Source organism: Lutzomyia longipalpis, chromosome 3 (assembly GCF_024334085.1).
Source record: "Lutzomyia longipalpis isolate SR_M1_2022 chromosome 3, ASM2433408v1".
Classification (NCBI taxonomy): Eukaryota; Metazoa; Arthropoda; class Insecta; order Diptera; family Psychodidae; genus Lutzomyia; species Lutzomyia longipalpis.
Window position 1 is genome coordinate 26,991,468 of NC_074709.1, and position 19,599 is coordinate 27,011,066.

The following is a 19,599-nucleotide window of genomic DNA, read 5'->3' on the forward strand; positions in this document are numbered from 1 at the left end:
AATTCAAAATTTTCCGTTAACACACGTATTTTTCTATATCACTTTAAAAGCATTATTTAAGCTCAATTACTTCCTCCAATATTTTCTTTAAAGAAAAATTCTATCAACAAAGTCAAAACTTTGAAAATTATCTTTTTCAATTGACAGAGCTTTTCCTCGTAAATCTTCTCAAAAAATTTCCTTTCATTCCACGAGTCAAACTCTTCCGCTCTTAAAGCAATTTGAAGTGGAAGAAGGAGTTTCCCGGTAAATCCTTTCCTCGGCGAAAGTGTGAGAACTTTCTCAATCTTGGACCGAAGCAATTCCTTGTGTACCATCTGTGTGACAAATTAAGTGCTGAGAATTCTCCGACAATCATTTCCTTTTACAATTTCTCTTTGCGTACCAGCCCCCTCAATTTGCTGCTCCTCATGGTCAGTCCATTGAGAAAATTCGTGTGTGCGTGTGTGTGCTTGGGGAAAGTCTTCGTTGAGTTTCGTTGAATTTTCCGCGGAGTCTGGCAAATGCGGGGGACCCCATGTCATCGCAGCACTTTCCTCAGTGCACTCGAGCACACAACATCAGTCGCTGCGGGAACGCTGACCCACAGGGACGTGTGCCACAAAGAGTCCCGGCATCTCTACCTCTCTCTCGAGGAGTGCGAGCTTTCAGTGGTGCGCAGAAAAAAACGGAAAATTTGAATAAACTGCTAAATAAATATTTAACCAACACACGACCGTTTGTACCACATTTCATCGAATTTCTGCCCACAAGTTGGCTTTTTTTTCTGCACAAAAGTTTCCCCGAAAAGATAAATATTTCATCAATTTTGTCAATTGTGGTCCAAGAAAATGGTTTACACCACCCTCACGCATTGAGAGACTGTTTGGAATTATTTTGGGAATTTATTGCTGAACAATGTTGATTTATCCGCAGAGCAAAGCGCTTCTGTGGTTGATCAACAGGTTAACGCCGGTCAGTGCTTCAAAGAGATTTTTGGGTGCTTTTTGAGAGATTTTTTTAGTTGCTGTGAATTGTTCTGAGAAATGCCACAGAATGGTCAAACATTATTCTAAGATTTGTTAAGGTCAACATGGTGTCAGTGATGGGTTTTATGTGCTAAAGAAAAAAAAACTTTTTGTTGAAAAATTCCCCAAGACAGAACAAAATTCTCAAAGATCAAAAGAAAGGAAAAAAGCAAATAAAAGTGCTTCTTTCATCAAAAGGAAAAGTGAGTAATTTTCAGTGTTTGTTTGCTTGATCATTAAAATTTTCTTATACGCCGTGAAGGAATTTTCACGACGGGAGGGTGGAATTTCTCACTGAAAATATTTCATCACACCCGCCCCAAAGACTCAAAAGCAAACTCTCTAAGAGTTAAGGAACTGCCCGAGAGCTAATTTAAAATAACCGTTTACTTTAAAAATTCAACAGAGGTAATTTGTGATTGTTTATGAAGGTTTTCACGGGAAAAACATTTAGTTTGCTTTGGGAATGAGTTTAAGAAAATTATCTCAAGAAATTGAGAGGATTCTAAGAAGTTTTCATGAGAATTTATTAAGAATTCTGTGAGATGGAATAGTTGATTCATTTTATTTTAAAATGAAAGAACTTTTGGAGGTGAATTTTAATTAAACTTCAAGTCTTTAGAAAAAAAAATAATATTTTGAAGATTAAAGGAAAATATTGAGATATTTTCGATTTATTTTTAAATGTTCTAAGAATTTTTTTATTTGTCTAAAAATTAAAGTTAATCATTAAGACTAGAAATCCAAATTGATGGACGAGAAATTTCTCTTAGAATGCTGTGTAGAAAGAAGGCTTTAAGTCCACAAATAAAATTCTTTTTGAGCTTCAGAGCTTTTTAGTACAAAAAAAGCCTCTTTTATAGCTATAGAAAAGAGAGAAAATACAATTGTCCTCTAACCAAAAGAATATTTGTGAATTTTCTTTGCAAAAGAATTTATTAATAACTGAAAAGAAAAGGTGAAGCCTTTAACCTGTCTCTCAAGACGTGCACTCAAGTTTACAAGAAACAATTAAATGTAGGTCAAGGTGCAATAGACAGGACAAACTGTGGAGTTTTAATAGAGCTTCCAATGAAAGGGAGTAAAAATTCTTTCAAAGGACAATTTTTAGAAATCCAATTAATTAATTTCTTGAGATTCTTTTGCACAAATGAATAAAAATTGAGGTCAAAGCTTGTGAAAGGAGTTTATTCTCTGTTATATAGGGACAAGATAACAGTCCATCTTATCTTGACCACCCTATATATGTATATAGGAAAATACTTTATTAGAGGGAACAATCGTGACACAGACAATTTTGTAAATGATCAAAAAATCACCAAAGAGGCTTTTCATTTTCCACCAAAATCAGCAAAAAAGAGCCCACAAAGATTTGGGAATAAATGTTAAATATGACGTCACTATTGTAAATTTTTCTCTAATTCAATGCATTTTACAATAAATACGAAAATTCTCAAAATAATGCAAATATATTTCTTTTAAATTCAACACCCACATTTTTGTCCTTTGCATTTTCCCTTATTTTCCGAGAAAACCCCCAGCGAAGTGTAGCCCCCGTGAACGGCTTGTGGGTTGTCAGAATCAGGCTGGATTACCTGGTGGGAAAATTAAATTGCCCCGATTAAATGGCGAGCTTTTTCGCAAAATGTAATTTATGAAGTTAATCTCAAGTCATTTAGGCGCTGCTCTCTCCGCCATTGAATTGAGATTTTGCACTGCACTAAATTACATGCGGTGGGGATTTAGTGTGAAAAGTAAGTGCGGAATCAATGGTAAAAAAATCCTTTTGTTAAAAATATTTGAAAGAAAAATTCAGAATAAATTCCTCGTGCAAAGAGCAATCTATTCTCGTTGTATTTTTGGTCCATTTTCATTTTTTTTTTTTTTGAGAGGTTTTGATGCATGAAAAATGTCCTGTGGCTAAACCCATTCATTTGAACAACCCTGCGGAGCTCATCCTGTGAAATGCCATTTTGGGAGGAATTTTTCCCTGTGTGAAACTTTCCACACGTGTGGCGGGGGAACTAATAGTGTATGCTTAAATGGGAGGTTGGTGGAATTATTGTGAAGATAAATTGTTGACTGAACCACGTGAAATGTTCATAAACGTGATCCCCACCAAATGGTTTGGTAAATCATACAAGTCTCTCTCCCCTGTTGGGTTTCATTGAAATTCCTCTGAGTCCTCCATAGCGATCATGCGCTAGCTTACGCAATACCCCAATCCCACTCTCAACTCCCACAGGAATCTCTTCTTCATACACAATAAATGCAATTTGAACCTGCAATCGCTGTGTGTGAGCTTCTGATGCTTTGAGCAGACACAGAGTTGATCCTTTTTTGTGCTTTGATGGAAGAAGGTGTGAAAATAACACTGATGTGACATCCTTTTAAAATCCTTTTTCAATCACGTTCCAAAGCACACACACGTATTATTTAAATTATCTACTCAAATAAATGAGACTCTTTGGCAAATACACTACCATCAAAAATTTCCGGGAAAGTAAGAATTGTGTATTTTTTAGGCTTATTTTAAGTGGTTATATCTCCGGCTGTGATTAAGCGATATTTTAAAATTTATCACTTTTAGAAAGATACATTTTTCGCCTTTCTAAAAATGGTAAATTTTTTTAAATCGGTCAAGTGGTTCACCAGTGGCAATCATTTGCAGAAAACCGTTTGAGTTAGTCAATCAAAACGCTTTTCTAATTTCTCAGCCAATCAGAGCTCTTCTTTGACAAATAGATTCTTCTTCTTATTCCTTTGTATTTCAGTAAATTTGGTGATTTTTTTTACTAATTGTTACGTTTTGTCCGGAAGAGGAGGTTTTATGTAAAAGATTGATTGAAATTTAGCATTAAATGCATTATGTACTTCATCCATTGTTTAAGTAAATGAATAGAAGCTACTTAAAATTATGTCATAGGCTATTAACAATGATTTACACAACATTAATCTCCTCAATACAGCTCCTCACTGAGTACTTGTCAATCTAAACACACCAAAAACTCATTGTATTACAAATTACAACACATGGTTCATGTGAAGCGCGTAAAACTAAAATTCAACCAACACTAAATTCACTTTAAATTAATTTCCTCGAAACTGCCGAAATCACTTTAATAGAAACATCAATCCTCCTAGCCTCTGTAAATGGAGGATAATGCAAATTTCATGGAAATACGTGAGTAAATAAGATCCTTTAGATTTTCATTGATCCGCATACATAATTACATTGAATGAAGGAGTTTCATGTGCGAGTAGGGGATTTAAAATCAATCTATAACGAGCATAAACCCATAAATTAGCTTTAGTTGCACACACAGAATTATTTGCAAATGAGAATTTCATTTTATCCACAACATTATCCACAGCATAAACTGAGGATTGTTGATTGGTATTTCGTAATGCTAATATGATACCTAATTTATTCATCTGATTAAAGGTACCTATACGTAACCTATTTGAAAGCAATTAATGAAATAGTCTGCAAGGGACATCATGAACAATATTACATACATATGTACAATATGTATGGAGATAAGTTCTTTTAATTAGAGAATTTATTTTCAATTTAATAATTCATTGAATAATCCAAAAAAAAATAGTGGAATTGTTTTTTTTCTAAAGTTTTACGTTTTTCTATCGTTTGACACATCTTTTCTAACCTTTAACATTGCGTCACTTGCCGCTAACTTTGTCATATAGGCGTTATTCTAAATTTACTTAAAATTGAGCTTTCTCTATAATATTTAATGAATAACATCCTTTGCTTTCTGAATTTATAAGTAAAAATCCACAAAAGCTTATCAAAATTGTATCATTTTAACAAGTTCAACAGCTTTCAAAATCAAATTAATGTTGCATTCCTTTAATAAAATTTATGGCTTGTCAAAAGCTTCAATAAATTGATAAAAATGGAAAATTTTATTGAATTCATATTTAAATTTAATTGAATTCATCCATTTTTTGTCTACAAAATATTTTCGATTCATTTCACCAAATGAAAATTGATATGAATTATCAAAATAAAGTTCATATTATGTACAATACATAATACGACTCAATATATACTAGGTCATTATATACCGCAGGTTATATACCTACTCTAAATTGAACTTTATTGAATGTATCAACAAAATAATATTTATTAAGCTTTGATCAAAAACATTGTGTTTAATTAGTCTGTTTGAATCTGAACTATGGAATTCAATACGCAAATGACGCTTTTATGTACTCCAATTCTAAATTATATTATTTTGCACATTTTCCAACGAACTAAAAGGGAACATGTGACATATTTTAATTTAAATTACCAAAATGGATTCAATGGGCTTAATGAATTTATATTTTTTGTGTAAATAAATTGTTCATCGTTGTTGAAATATTTCCAGGTATTTATTTTGATATTTTAACATGAAATTATGCTTCAGGATGTTAATGTTAATGGATATTTTAATGTTTTTTTAAAAAATTTTATTGACCAAAAGAATATGAAAAGAACATTAGTTTTATTTAAATTTTAAATAAATTAAAAGTATTTGAACAATAAATATTTGTAGGTAGGTAATTATTTCAGTAAAAAGCTCAGAGCTTTCGAGTAGTTAAGAACACATAAAACGAATAAATAATCCAACGATGTGTTATTATTAGTATAAAACACCCCATATCAGAACTTCACGCACTTTTAGCACATAAGATTAATAAGAATTTTTTTTCTCAAAATTAAACTCAAAAAGACCCCATCTGGGCTCCATCAAACACCCCCACACCCTTTTAATCCTCATAAAATCATGATTGTCTGCAAAATATCCCACATGTGGGGAATATCTCTTGTGGAGCAATCAAAATATGGAATTAATCTTTATGGCTTGCATTATATATCCCATGTTTTCGTATCCACATCCCAATGGCCCTTTTTTCTGCAACACAAAGAATATTTTTCTGCCATCGTGTAGCCTTTTATGTGCTCGTTGTCGATGGTCCATAAAATGAAGTGATGTGCCGACGGAAAAACACCTGCCTTATAGTCAATCAGTTCTTGGAAGAATCAATTACATTCCCCACGCCTCCCCCATGATGGTACCTTTTGTAGTGCAGAGTGTTGACAAAATGGTCGTTCAGTGGGGCTTCCAAAGACTCCAGAAGAGGTGGAATATGTGAGAATGGGGGTGGATTTATTTTTCTAACAGAAGAGAAAGAAAAACCATGTGAAGATGATGAAAAAAATTGAATGAACACCTCCGAACGTCAACAAACAGGAAGTACATATTTCTATTTGGGACAATATATGTGGGTGGGAAAATTACTTTTTCGTCGTGTATTTGTGTCGCAATGAAGATATAGAATTACAAAATCACACACTCAAAGTTTACAGAGAAATTGAGAAGCTCAAGAGGGAAGAATACTCGATGATGAAATAAACAAATCAATGATTTTTTTCCTTTGGTGTTTTCAAAAGTTTTTTGCTTTATTTTCCTTTACAAGAAAATTCAAAAAAAGGGAAATCTTTTTCCTTGCATTGCGGTGAGAAATATATTTATTGATTTTGATTTAATTAATAAGTTATTATGGGCTTTATCATACATACCCAGACAATAAAATCCTGTTGAGGATAAATTAATTGCATTAAGCCAATGTGAGAAATAATGTAGAATAGGTGAAGGATACTTTTAACAGCTGCAAAGAAAATAATTAATTAAAAAAAATCTGAAAGCTTCCGTGTATAAGAAAATTTCTAACCCGAACAAAGAACATTAATGAAATATCATACACCCCAGCAGCTTTGATTCCAATCGGTTTGCAGGAATTCATCATCATAATGAGAATAATCTTCTGTTCTTTCAAACTCATCTCGTGCCATTTTGTAAGGTACAAATTCTTAAAGATTTCTTCACTCTCTGAACGAATAATCTCCCCAAAGAGACAGAGGAGACCAAGTTGAAACATATTGGATCCGAGGAGATAGTACAGGGCAATTTCATATCGATAAATTTGCACAATGAAGAGAATAAGTAGGAAAAACAATGAGCTCAAGGAGATCTGAATTATGGATATAACTTTGATGGAATTATTGAAGATATTTATTATCTGGAGCATTTTGCAATGCTTCTTTAGCGTTTGAATAAGGAGGTCTGGACACTTAGCCAACATTTGCTGATCATTTTGCGCATTTATGAGCTCATTAATGATCTTCATGTAGTAAATAACGTAGATTCCAATACAGACGACTGCAGAATCTGACAATGAAAGCCAAATTCCTCCAAATATTGCTAAACATCCTTGAATGAATTGATAGATAGCAAGAGCGTAGGAACTTTTATCGAGATCGCAATATGCTAACACGATTAGCTTTTGATATATAAGAGAAATTTCAAAAGCAACTGAAGCTGATGCAAACATCGGAATGTAAATACTGAAATAAAGAAAAAAGCTTCGTTTATTAATTTGAAACTACTGTCTAACTAACCAAATTTAACAATGAAACTTACATTAGAAATTTAACGGAAACATTTAAAGCTCCTTTTAGTTTTTCTTTAAAAATCCCTCGAATAACTTCATTTTCCTCCTTGTTCTCATTCAATTCCTCAATCCAATCTAGAAAAGACTGAAACTCTCTGTGGCAGTTCAAACCACTATAAGTCTTACAGGCCACAGCTCCGTAGCCAATGAAGACTAATGCAGCAACTACAGTCCGATGAAGTTCTTCTTTCTCCGTAATGTGTTGAAAGACAAATTTTAAAGCCCCGTAGCAAATGAAAATTGCAAAAATACTCAGCAAATAGAATATATAGCCGTATTTTGGAGCACGGCGGACGTTTCGCAATGTTAGTGCCACAACACAGAATTTGAGAAAATTCAAAAACGATTCAAACTCGATTTTCTTGAACATTTTTTACACTTCTGTCCTCAAGAGCTTCTTGAAAGTTTTCACCTGAATATACTAACTTGGTATAATGAGATTCTTTTTTAAATGCTCATAGTTTACATGACAACACTTGATTCTAAACAGTATAAATATTGAAAGGTAAAGGTAATTGGTTTTGATTTTATTGAGCTTTTATTTATATCGCCTGCCGTTTTTGTGTGGAGTGGGGGTCTAATTGAATCTCCACTTTAATTTTGTGTGATTGATTTTTGTGTGATTTTTATTTTTTGTGTGTGTGCACTGCTCGGTGCAGCAGGTAGAAAATGGGAAAAAATCAATTTTTCTGTGGGGGCGCTACAAAGGGGGGTTGGGGCGGAATCCCATATAGCGCTTGCAACTCGTATTGACCCCCTCTACCCCCATACCAAATTTCATCAAGATCGGCCCTGCCGTTTCGGAGGAGTTCATGTACCACAGACAGACAGACAGACTTTTCAGGTTAATGGATTTTATTATACATACCAGACAATAAAGTCCTGTTAAGGATAAACTAATTGCATTAAGCCAATGTGAGAAATAACGTAGAATAGGTGAAGGATACTTTTAAAATCTGCAAAGAAAACAATTAAATGTTATAAAATTTGAATGATTTCGTGAATTAGAACATTTTCTAACCTGGACATAGAACATAAATGAAATATCATACACTCCAGCAGCTTTAAATCCAATTGGTTTACAGGAATTCATCATCATAACGAGAATAATTTTCTGGTCTTTCAAGCTCATCTCGTACCATTTTGTAAAATATAAATTCTTAAAGATTTCTTCACTTTCTGATCGAATAATCTCCCCAAAGAGACAGAGCAGACCGAGCTGGATCATCATAGATACAAGGAGGTAGTACAAAGCAATTTCATACCGATAAATTTGCACGATGAATAGAATAAGAAGAAAAGTGAAAGAGCTCAAGGAGATCTGAACTAAGGATATAACTTTGATAGAATTATTGAAGGTATTGATGATCTCAAGCATCTTACAATGCTTCTTTAGCGTTTGAATAAGAAGATCAGGACATTTCTTCGTCATTTGCTGATCATTTTGCGCATTTATAAGCGCATTAATGAACTTCATGTAGTTAATAACGTAGATTCCAACGCAAACTACCGCAGAATCTTGAAATGGAACCCAAAATCCTCCAATTATTGTCAAAAATCCTTGAATTGTTTGATAGATAGCCGGAGCGTGGGGGCTTTTGTCGAGATCCCAAAAGGCCAAGACATTGAGCTTTTGGTATGCGAGTGAAATTTCAAAACCAACTGAAGCTGCTGAAAACATCGGAATGTAAATGCTGAAGGAAAGGAAAAGCTTTGTTTATTAAATGCGTCTCAGAGGTAGACTTAAAAGCCATCTAACTAACTAATTCATCCAAGATTCTATCAAACTTACATAAGAAATTTAACGGAAAACCTTAGAGCTGCTTCTAGTTTTTCTTTAAAAATCTTCCGAATGGCTCTATTTTCTTCCTCACTTTGATGCAGTTCCTCAATCCAATCGAGATAAAACTGAAATTCACTGTGGCAGTACAAACCACCATAAGTTTTACAGGCTACAGCTCCGTACCCAATAAAGACCAATGTAGCAACAACATTCCGTAGAATTTCTTCTTTATCCGTAAGGTGTTGGTAAATAAATTGTAAAGCCCCGTAGCAAATGAAGATTGCAAAAATACTCAACCAAAAGAATATATAGCTGTATTTTGGTGTCTCACGGGGGGTTCGTAATGTTAGCGAAACAACACAGAACTTGAGGAATTTGAAAAATGTTTCAAATTCAATTTTCCGTAACATTTTTCTGGTTAACTTCTGGAGCTTTTAGAGCTCATGGAAAGTTTAATAACGGATGAATACTAATTTCGTATAAGAATAGTCCTTTTCCAACGCCTACGGTTTTCATGACAACACATTGTTTCATAAACAATTAATTATTTATTATTTTATTAAATAAATTAAATTTTAACCCAATCGTGATAGGAAATTTCTTAAATTTTTTTTTATTTTATACAAAATTCTTGGTTAAAGAATAAGTTTTGGAAAAAATATTTCTGGATAAATAACTTTCATGCAGATGATTTGAAAGTCATTCTTCGTGAAATTTTGATAAATTTCTGGACTCATCGTGGTTAAAAAAAAAGTTTACAAAAAGTAATAATTTTAGTTGTATGTATAAAAATAGCCAATTTCTATGAAAATTATCTAGAGAAAATAAAACATAGTTAGGTCTTCAAAATATTAAATAGTTTTCATCTATAAATTAATAATAATTTATCGGCACGTTTTCTTTTCTTGAAAGATTTATTGAGAATACATAAAGCTTTGCTCAATTTATTTTACATTCATGTAAGTTTGAAGAGCAAATAGAAAAAAGTAGAATGTGAGTCTACATTGAAAGAATATTTATAATTAATTAATTTGAAGTTTTTCTTTCAGGTGGAAGGAAATTTTAAAGACTTTTTTGTTTCTTATAGATTTCTTTAAAAAAAAAACTTTAGGTATTGATACAGAAATGGATAATTTAAACGAACCAAAAGAACAAAATTGTTTGTTAGAAGATTGTAAAGAATCTTCAAAATCTTTCTATTTTGATATTTATTTGAAGCTGAAGGGAGAATGGAATGGAGTACGAATTACAGTGATGATTCGCAGTATAATTTTCTTTAATTTTTTTATAAGTTCTATCCGTAATAGGACGCATTGTCATAAATTACTATTTTTTCCCCTTTTAAGAATCTCTAATACGCCTTTTTCATAAAAAACTATAATAACGATTATGATTTTTTATGAAGTTATCATACTTTTCCATGTTAGAGGCGAAATCAAAATATCGTTATAACTAATTCTCACCGTTTCCGCCATAAAAACAAACAAGAAAGAACATTCTACTCCGAATCATCCCTGTACCTAATACATCAAATTAAAATCATTCATATTTGAGGGTAATGAAAAAAAAAACAGGAGAACTTTTTACTTCACCTAAAATGTGACGCAAAGAACTCAACATGCAAATTGCAATTATTACCTCACTTGTTCGCCTTTTGTGTGTGGGTATATGTGGCATTCCCGCTTGTGAAAACATCCCTCTCTCAAGTTTTTTTTCTCATTACCTCGTGAAAATAAATTATTATTCCAGCATGGAGATCAAAAAGAACGAAGTCTCTGTCACGCGTGCACATTGAGCTTGGAAATGAAAATCATAACGTGTGGAATGAGAGAATCTACACAGAAAATAAAAGTTCGTCGAAAGTTCGTAGAAGGTTCGTTATTTACTCATTGGTCTTATGGGAAAATCAACCTCCAGTTCGTAAAATGGGGTCTCACTCCTTTTTCGTAAAAAGGTTCGTAGTTTTGAACTCCAAATTCGTCAAATTCGCTTTTGAACTCCAAATTCGTAGTTTTTCACCTCCATGTTCGTGATGGTTCGTAAATTCCTTTAATGAACAATTTGCCATCTTTGGCTCTTCCGGGAATAAATGTTAAAGATTTTTACCGCCTTTCTGGCCATTTCTGTTCATCTGGGTATTTGATACCATCACTGAACTTCCATATCCTCCTGATCCTCCTGACCAATACTAGATTTTATGCATTCCTTACACAAAAGTTAGGAGTTTTTGCCGGATTTGTGGTCGCTTCTCCTTGATAATGATGGAATGACCTCCGGAATGACGATTACATCCCCGGATTGTCCCAGGGTTATCAAGTCCTGGGGAAATAGGGGATACTGGTGCAAAATGGTCGATTTTTCGCCAGTTTTATGGTCACTCCTCCTTAGTAATGATGAAGTGACCTCCGGATTAGGGATCTCATCCCAGAATTGTCACATCCTGGACAATTAGGGGAGGCTGGTGCAAAAATTTGGGGTTTTCGCCGGATCTGTGGTCATTTCTTCTTGGTAATGATAGGTGACCACAAGATTGGGAATCTCATCCCAGGATTATCAAGTCCTGGACAAATAGGGGAGGCTGGTGCAAAAATTTGGGGTTTTCGCCGGATTTGTGGTCACCTCATTGGTGATATTGCAGTGACCTCAATTTTTCGCGTCAGCATCCTCTATTTAACCAGAATGTAACAATCCTGGGATGAGATCCTTAGTCCGGAGGTCACTTTATCATTACCAAGGAGAAGTGACCACAAAACTGGCGAAAAACCGACCATTTTGCACCAGCCTCCCCTATTTGTCCAGGATGTGACAATTCTGGGATGAGATCCCCAATCCTGAGGTCACTCCATTATTACTAAGGAGGAGTGACCATAAAACTGGCGAAAAATCGATCATTTTGCACCAGCATCCCCTATTTCCCCAGGACTTGATAACCCTGGGACAATCCTGGGATGTAATCGTCATTCCGGAGGTCATTCCATCATTATCAAGGAGGAGCGACCACAAATCCTGCAAAAACTCCTAACTTTTGTGTAAGGAATGCATAAAATCTAGTATTGGTCAGGAGGATCAGGAGGATATGGAAGTTCAGTGATGGTATCAAATACCCAGATGAACAGAAATGGCCAGAAAGGCGGTAAAAATCTTTAACATTTATTCCCGGAAGAGCTAAAGATGGCAAATTGTTCATTAAAGGAATTTACGAACCATCACGAACATGGAGGTGAAAAACTACGAATTTGGAGTTCAAAAGCGAATTTGACGAATTTGGAGTTCAAAACTACGAACCTTTTTACGAAAAAGGAGTGAGACCCCATTTTACGAACTGGAGGTTGATTTTCCCATAAGACCAATGAGTAAATAACGAACCTTCTACGAACTTTCGACGAACTTTTATTTTCTGTGTACCTATGCTTTCACACTGTGAGTCTCATCGCAAAGAGGGTGCAGAAAAAAAGGTCAATCCGCGTGGTGCAAACGATACAGAAGGTGTGTAAGTGAAAAGCTCGCAGTAGGAAGTATATTGGTTCTTTTGTGTGAGCTGTCGTCGTGAATTTGGATTGAAATATTCTCACTCGTGTGCATCTTTTGTTAGCAATTCCCATTACTTCGGGGAAAAAAGATCATAAAACATTATTTATTTCACACGTAAAAATAGCCAAAGGATTGGTGCAGAAGCAGTGTGATGATAAAAAAGTCACGTAAATGTCAAAGCTTTACAAAAGAGTCGTTAAAGAAATGAATGGAGAAAGATAAACAGAGTAAATGGAGGGAAAAAAGTAATTGACATGAGTGGGATTTGAACCTACAAACTTTTGCTCAATTACCTGTCACATTAACCAATTGACCCACTTATCTCGTGACTCACAATCAGTAGTAGTGCAATAGTGCAGGAAACTTGGCGAAATATCCTAAAAATCTCCCTCGAAATGCATTATTGAAAAGTTAAATGGAGAATTTATCATAAAACTAAATTGCCAAGAGAGTAACCCCCCTCTCTATGTTATTTAAGTAAACTTTCAACTCTACATCTAGCGTAAATTTCCCTGGAGTTTTCCACAGCGTATACACTGAAAATTCCTCAGAGAATTTCATTGATATTAATTGTAGAGCTTGATGAGGAGGACGTGAAGCTGTGAAAGTCCATCATTTATACGTTATTTTAGTCAATACATCCGACTTTATTTTAAGATGCCAACAAATGAGTTTTCTCTGCAGCGTCGTAGTCAAATTCATTACAGCTATGCTTCACTATATTCATTTAATTGCATAATTTTGTATCAAAGATCATGATTTTGTTGGAAAAATAATTAAAGCTGTTGAATAATTCTGAAAAATTGATTGACTTTTATGGGATAGCTAAAATATCAAGAGATGGCGACACTATAAAGTTACTAAGCGCCATCTTATGTTATATTTTTGTTTTTTTTATTATTTCTTTTATGAGTTTTTTTTTCTATTTTGTTAAACAGAAGAAAATTGTTCAGAATCAATCGTTATGAGCTTAATGCACTTTGCATTAAAATCTGTTAAAATTTGAATCTCAATGAGCTTTTTTTTAATTCAGAAACATTTTTTTCTTAGGATTCGACTAAATGCTGCAAAAATCCTTAAATTGGATTTAAATTCAAATCTAAAGGACGTAATACTGCGTGACCCTACTGTATTTCGTCTTTTTCATTGTTTCAGTCCATTTTGTCATGCAGATGAGGCATGAAAATTCCTCATGAGTGTTTAAATTACAAATTTCTCAATATTCTCTTTGGAGAATGTATCCAAAGGTTGCCCGATTAGAAATGTTTATTTGATTATCCATTTTGACGTCCATTCGGATTTCCTCTGCAAAATGCTCTAAATTCGTGGAAAAAAAAAGATGATTGAAATGGAACCCCTGCAAGGACCTTTTTTGGAGGTTTTGTCGCACTCCTAAGCTTTTTTTTTTCTCCTCTGGGAGAATTAACCAACAATACCTTTGTACAAAAAAAACATCCCTCAAAGCGATTCAACACAATGGATTTTTGAGGTGAGAAACAAAACGAAAAAAAAAGTCGCACAGAAAAGGCACCCAGGGACAGATTTTCCGCATAAATATTTGTTCAATGTGCCGATTGGGATGAACAATTCGCTCTGCTGCTTCACGAGATAAACTCCCATGGACCATTTGCGGGTATTCGATTTATTGTATTGAGAGAGAGAGAGAATGAAATGGAGGAAAAAAGACTGTCGCAATGGTGGATATTTTAGGTGTAACCAGAAGATAGATCGATATAAACAAAAGAGTAGTTATATGTGAGGAAGAAAAGGGCAATTGAAGAATTATGTGGGTGCAAGATATTCCACTGTTTCCCCAAGCAATGTTTTGAATTTTCTTTGAGTGAGAAAATTTATTTAAAAGGCCCCGTCTTCCAAAATCCTCTTAAAAGGCTCTTCATTTGAATTTTATTTATAACCTAACCTAAGGAAAAAAATCCGATTATTAACAATTTAAATAAAATCTTCAACATGCAATCCTCAAAAATTCTCTTTTGATTAAAAGTCATGAGAAAAAGGTAAAGAACGCGAGGTTAACTTACCCTCAAAAATAAATCCCACCCACGATATGCTTTCTTAACCGCTTTTGTTGCTTTGTAGTTTCAACATAAACGTACCGGTGGAACGTGAATGGTGCTTATGATGGAACAACATCCAAAGTACTTGACACGCAACAAAAAACGAGCACTTCTTCAACTTTTAGGAGCCCATTTTGGGGGAATTTTTCACCTCTTCAGAACACTTTTATTGCAAACAATTTTCTCGAATACTTTTGGTTGTAACACAAACGCACGCATAAAAGCCCCCATTTATCCCCCCTAACTGAGACGCTTGTAATTCTTTCAATATAATTTTTTTCGCGCCAAAACTTCTTAAACATCTCTTCGATGGAAGATTTATGAGCACATTATCCCCATCCTCCACTTTCTTCCACGGATTATTTTCCCAACATAAACCTCCATTCGTTCGAAGATTTTCTCATCTACGTGGTTTGTCTTTTAGCAGCCAAAATCTCCGCCACAGCAGTTTGGTTTTTGGCATTTTCGGGAATCAATAGAGTGCGTGCCTCACTGTTCGTTACGTGAATGTGTAAACACTTTTCATTAGCGTTGCGAGATAATCAGGAAAACCGCAGGAGAGTTTGTTATATAATTTTGGAGTATTTCGCCATGGGAAGTCAATTTTGGTTTGTTCTGTTTTTCGGGGTGTGTGGGAGAGCGAAAGCATCACAATGGGGCGAGAAATTAAGAGATCATCCAATTTCCGTGGTGCGTTGTTGAAACTCCTTTCCAAGAAATGGATCCAAAAGGAAAATTCCATGGAAAAAAATTTAATTCAATTTCATGCGAGACCGAGAAAAGAGTCAGATAATCCTGTAGATTTTCCCCAGAATTTTCTCCCATTGTACTGCAGGTTCTTCTTGGAAAACTCCGTGCTTGAAGTTATGATTAAGATTAAAGTAAAAATTTATTCTTTTTTGGTAATTTAATCAAATGTCGTGTGTATGGTGAAGAATTAATTTTGAGACCTACTTTAAGTTAAAAAGGTTAAGAAGATGAATTTGAAAGACTTGAAATTTAAAAAAATCGTTGAGTTGTGCATTCTTAAAAATATTTCAGTGAAAAGAGGAAGAATTTAGGTATTGTAATGATTTAAAAAATTAATAATTAGTTACTGAAATAAATTCCCTGGAGGCTGTACAAAAATCAATTCCAAATATATCTGAATCAATCAATTAGAGAAGTTTAAAAATCACGTATTGAATTAAGTAATGCAGCTGAAAATAATTAGTGAAAATAACCGGAAAATATTCGGATTCCGGAATAAAAGAATTGAAGTAAATCAGTTGAAATAGAAAAAAAAATTATTAATTTTAAGTTTTACTGGAATGAAACAATCATATGAAAAGAAGTTAAGTAATAAGATAAACTTATCATAGATTAAAGAAATCAAAAGAACTGAAGTAAATCAGTCAAAAGAGCAGAGAAGCATTCGGAATTGTAAATTTTAACAGAATTGCACAGAGTTAATAAGTTTTTCACACAAAATGAAATAAATTATTTAATTTTTACCTCACCTAACTCAAGTTCTTGATTTATTTTTTTGATTAAATCCAATCTACGTGTCTTCATACATTTTCACAGAATTATTTTGAATGGTGCCGCAACAGAAAAAAATGAGTCGGAAAAGTCGGTGTTTTACAAGACACAAAACCATTCATTTTGATCTCATTGTGGTGACTCTTTTTCATCCTCCGCAACACAATGGGTCAACAAGTTGACAAAAGGATTTGTTGGTAGAGGGAAAAAGCTCTATTTTCGCTCTACCTGGAAACCTTTCATACAAGGATGTTTGGCTTTTTCCACAATATCAGCGGAAAAAGCTTTTGTTGCCAGACTTTTTGATATGATTGCGGATAATTACATTGGAGAAGGAGTTGATAAAAGTTTTTCGTTTGGCTTTTTGCATTTTATGAACTTCTGCAACATATAGTAAAAGTCAACTTTGTCCCAATGAACAGTTTAACTAAAAATCCCCCCCCCCCCTTTCTCTCACAGTTTGTGCAAAATTTTAAATAGCATCCGTTTTAACAATGAAAAGTTGCAATTCGTGGGAAATATTAGCTTAGAATCGGGTTAGGAAAATGATTGGGAAAATGTTTCGCACCAGAACTTTTGCTAAATGGACTCAAAATCTCACATTTGTAGCTACAACAGAAACAAATTGAATATTATTGTTGTTTAGTCTGATGAAAATTGAAGGAAAATATCACGATAAAAAGTCTGCAGAGTGGAAAATACGAAGCATATTAATTCTATTTTTATGCCGCACATGAATGAAATCCTGGAAAATTATATATTTTCTCATCGCACAAGTGCTTCCTTTCTTTTTTTATTGGTTTTTCAGGCATTATTGCTGTGAGGGGAAAACCACTTGACATGATTTATTTACGTTAAAGTTGAGGAAAAGCGGGAAAAATGCTTGAAATTTCCTCATGAACCTCGACTGGACAAAAGCACTCGCTAAATCCGCTTGATGGTCTTTACTCTGTGTTGGAAATCAAGCTTCTTTTGCTTTTCTTTTGATTAAATTTTTCATGCGAAAAGTAATCTTTTGGGTGAGAGGTAAAATGGTAAATATTCCTCTAAGACGATTTATTCACAAAAGATGGGAAAATATTGTGAGAAATATTCCTCATCGTTTGAAATATTTAAATATATAGTAGAACATTAATATTTCCTGGAAGAATTTTCATAGGAAAATATTTATCTATAATTTTCCTTTTTCTCAGCTTTTAGAGAAATCTCACAAAATACTACGTCAAATGGAAAATTCTACTGAGAAGAAAATCATTAGCAAATTGAGAGAAAATTCATTGGAAAATGAGAATTTCTATACATTTTGCATAACTTGTTGATTTAGTATGTATTCAGTATTATGTATAAATAGACTGCCCATATGAATTTAATTTTCACTTCAAAAAATAATTACCCCTCGCAAAAATCTCATCACTTTTGCGCATACTTATCGTTCTGGTTGCCATATTGGAGCAATAAAAATCATCAGTGAGGAGATAATTAGCATTAATTAGCATATTTATATTGATTTGTGTTGCCGCACGATTTAATAACGAAGCGTACGTTAAATTAATGTAAATATTTAAAATCCTCACTCCCCGTTGGAAATTCCATTGTTTACATCATCAATTTTGGATCATGTGCACGAACTGTTTAAATTATTACCCCCCCAAACTGGCCATTTCTGCCCGCGAAATTTCACTCCCACCAATTGGCTATTTCGGATTGTTTCTCTTTCCACATACAAAAAAAGAATTACAATGTGCCAAAGGATCGTTGAAAAAGTCATTTCAGTGGATTTGCTATTGAAATTGAAAAAATACTCCACTTCCAAGATGCCCCAGACACACATTTTTCATTGTTTATTTACATTACAAAAAACTGTTTCAAACGATAAAATATGCAAAATTCAAATTTTGAGGTTGGTTTGGGGTTAATTTTCTTTAAAATTCCGCCAGAGGGCCACAGTATGTAGCGAAAACACTAAGAAATTGATGAAAATTTCGCTTCAAACGGAAAATCTGTTCTAAAAACATCTTTTAAAAAATAAAATCTTAAATAAAAACTTTCCTCTCTTATGGCGTAATAAATATGTAAAAAAAGAAAACATTTAAAGGGACACCTTGGTGCTTTATAATATTCCCTTAAAGCGCCCAGCGGGGATTTTTTTTTGTGTGTTTTATATGTATGCGATATTATTTGAAGAAGCGTATGGAATATTTCCTTGAAAATGAAACGACGAATATTCTTGAAAAAAAAAGTTATTGGATTTTCTCCATTTAAAGAGCCCCATTGAGAATGTACGTACACTGCTCCCCCTCCCTCCACCCCGTTCCGTACAAACGAGGGGACAGTGTGTGTATGTAAATGTCTCATGGGTATTATTGCTTTTTATTCAAAAACGTACCGAGAAGGGATAAAAATGAGTTCTGCTCAATAAAAAATCATATTTGTTGAGAATTTTCTTCTTTCCTAGTTTTTTGTGTGTGTGAAAAACTACTTCAAATATAGAGAAAGAGATAGAGAAACTTGACATAGAGTGTGTCTTTGAATTTGAAATTGTAGAGAGAGACTTTCTTTATTTAATTTCAAATAAATATTTATTTAAGAGAAAATGGAGAACTTTCAGAGATTTTTATTGAATTTACGATGCATTTATTTGGACACATTTTTGAGGATTTTCTTGTCCTTTGAAACGTCTGAAATGGTTCTACATGCTGCACTCTTGTTGGAAGGAATTTTATTTAGAGATACTTCAGTCGCACTTTAAGGGACAAGAAAGTCCTTGGGCGTGCTCTTGAATTCAATAGAAGACGATGCAGCTTCTTTCAAATGGAGCAAAATTGCTATTCTAAATGGGAATCTTGAGGCAATTTGGAGGGTTTTCTTTTTAAAAAATATATATTTAATGAAAAGCACGAGTGGGTGTTACAACGTGCTGAAACTTTCATTGGGGAACTTTCACTGGAGCGTTGTTATAGATAGTGTTTTGGGAGGGGAGTAATCATCGTAATTATTGACTCTAAATGCTTGGAAAATTGAGTGGGAAACCACCCCTAAATTCCAAAGTTGCGAGAGTTCTTTTTAGAGTTGCTTCGGTATAATAACACGTGCTTCCCAAAGTGGCGTCTTATACATATAAAAGTCGTGCAAGAACGTTCCTCACTCTAGGAGGTCACGA

General features: G+C 33.9%; 1 protein-coding gene across 2 annotated transcripts in view; it reads left to right on the top strand.

Moving 5' to 3' along the window:
• The first annotated feature begins 554 nt into the window (after positions 1-554).
• Positions 555-19,599, top strand: part of LOC129793519 (G-protein coupled receptor dmsr-1) — a 65,399-nt gene continuing 46,354 nt past the window's right edge. For both annotated transcript variants that reach the window (XM_055833617.1, XM_055833618.1), the window contains exon 1: positions 555-1,210. The gene's annotated coding sequence lies outside the window, so the exon portion shown is untranslated. The remainder of the gene's footprint in view (positions 1,211-19,599) is intronic.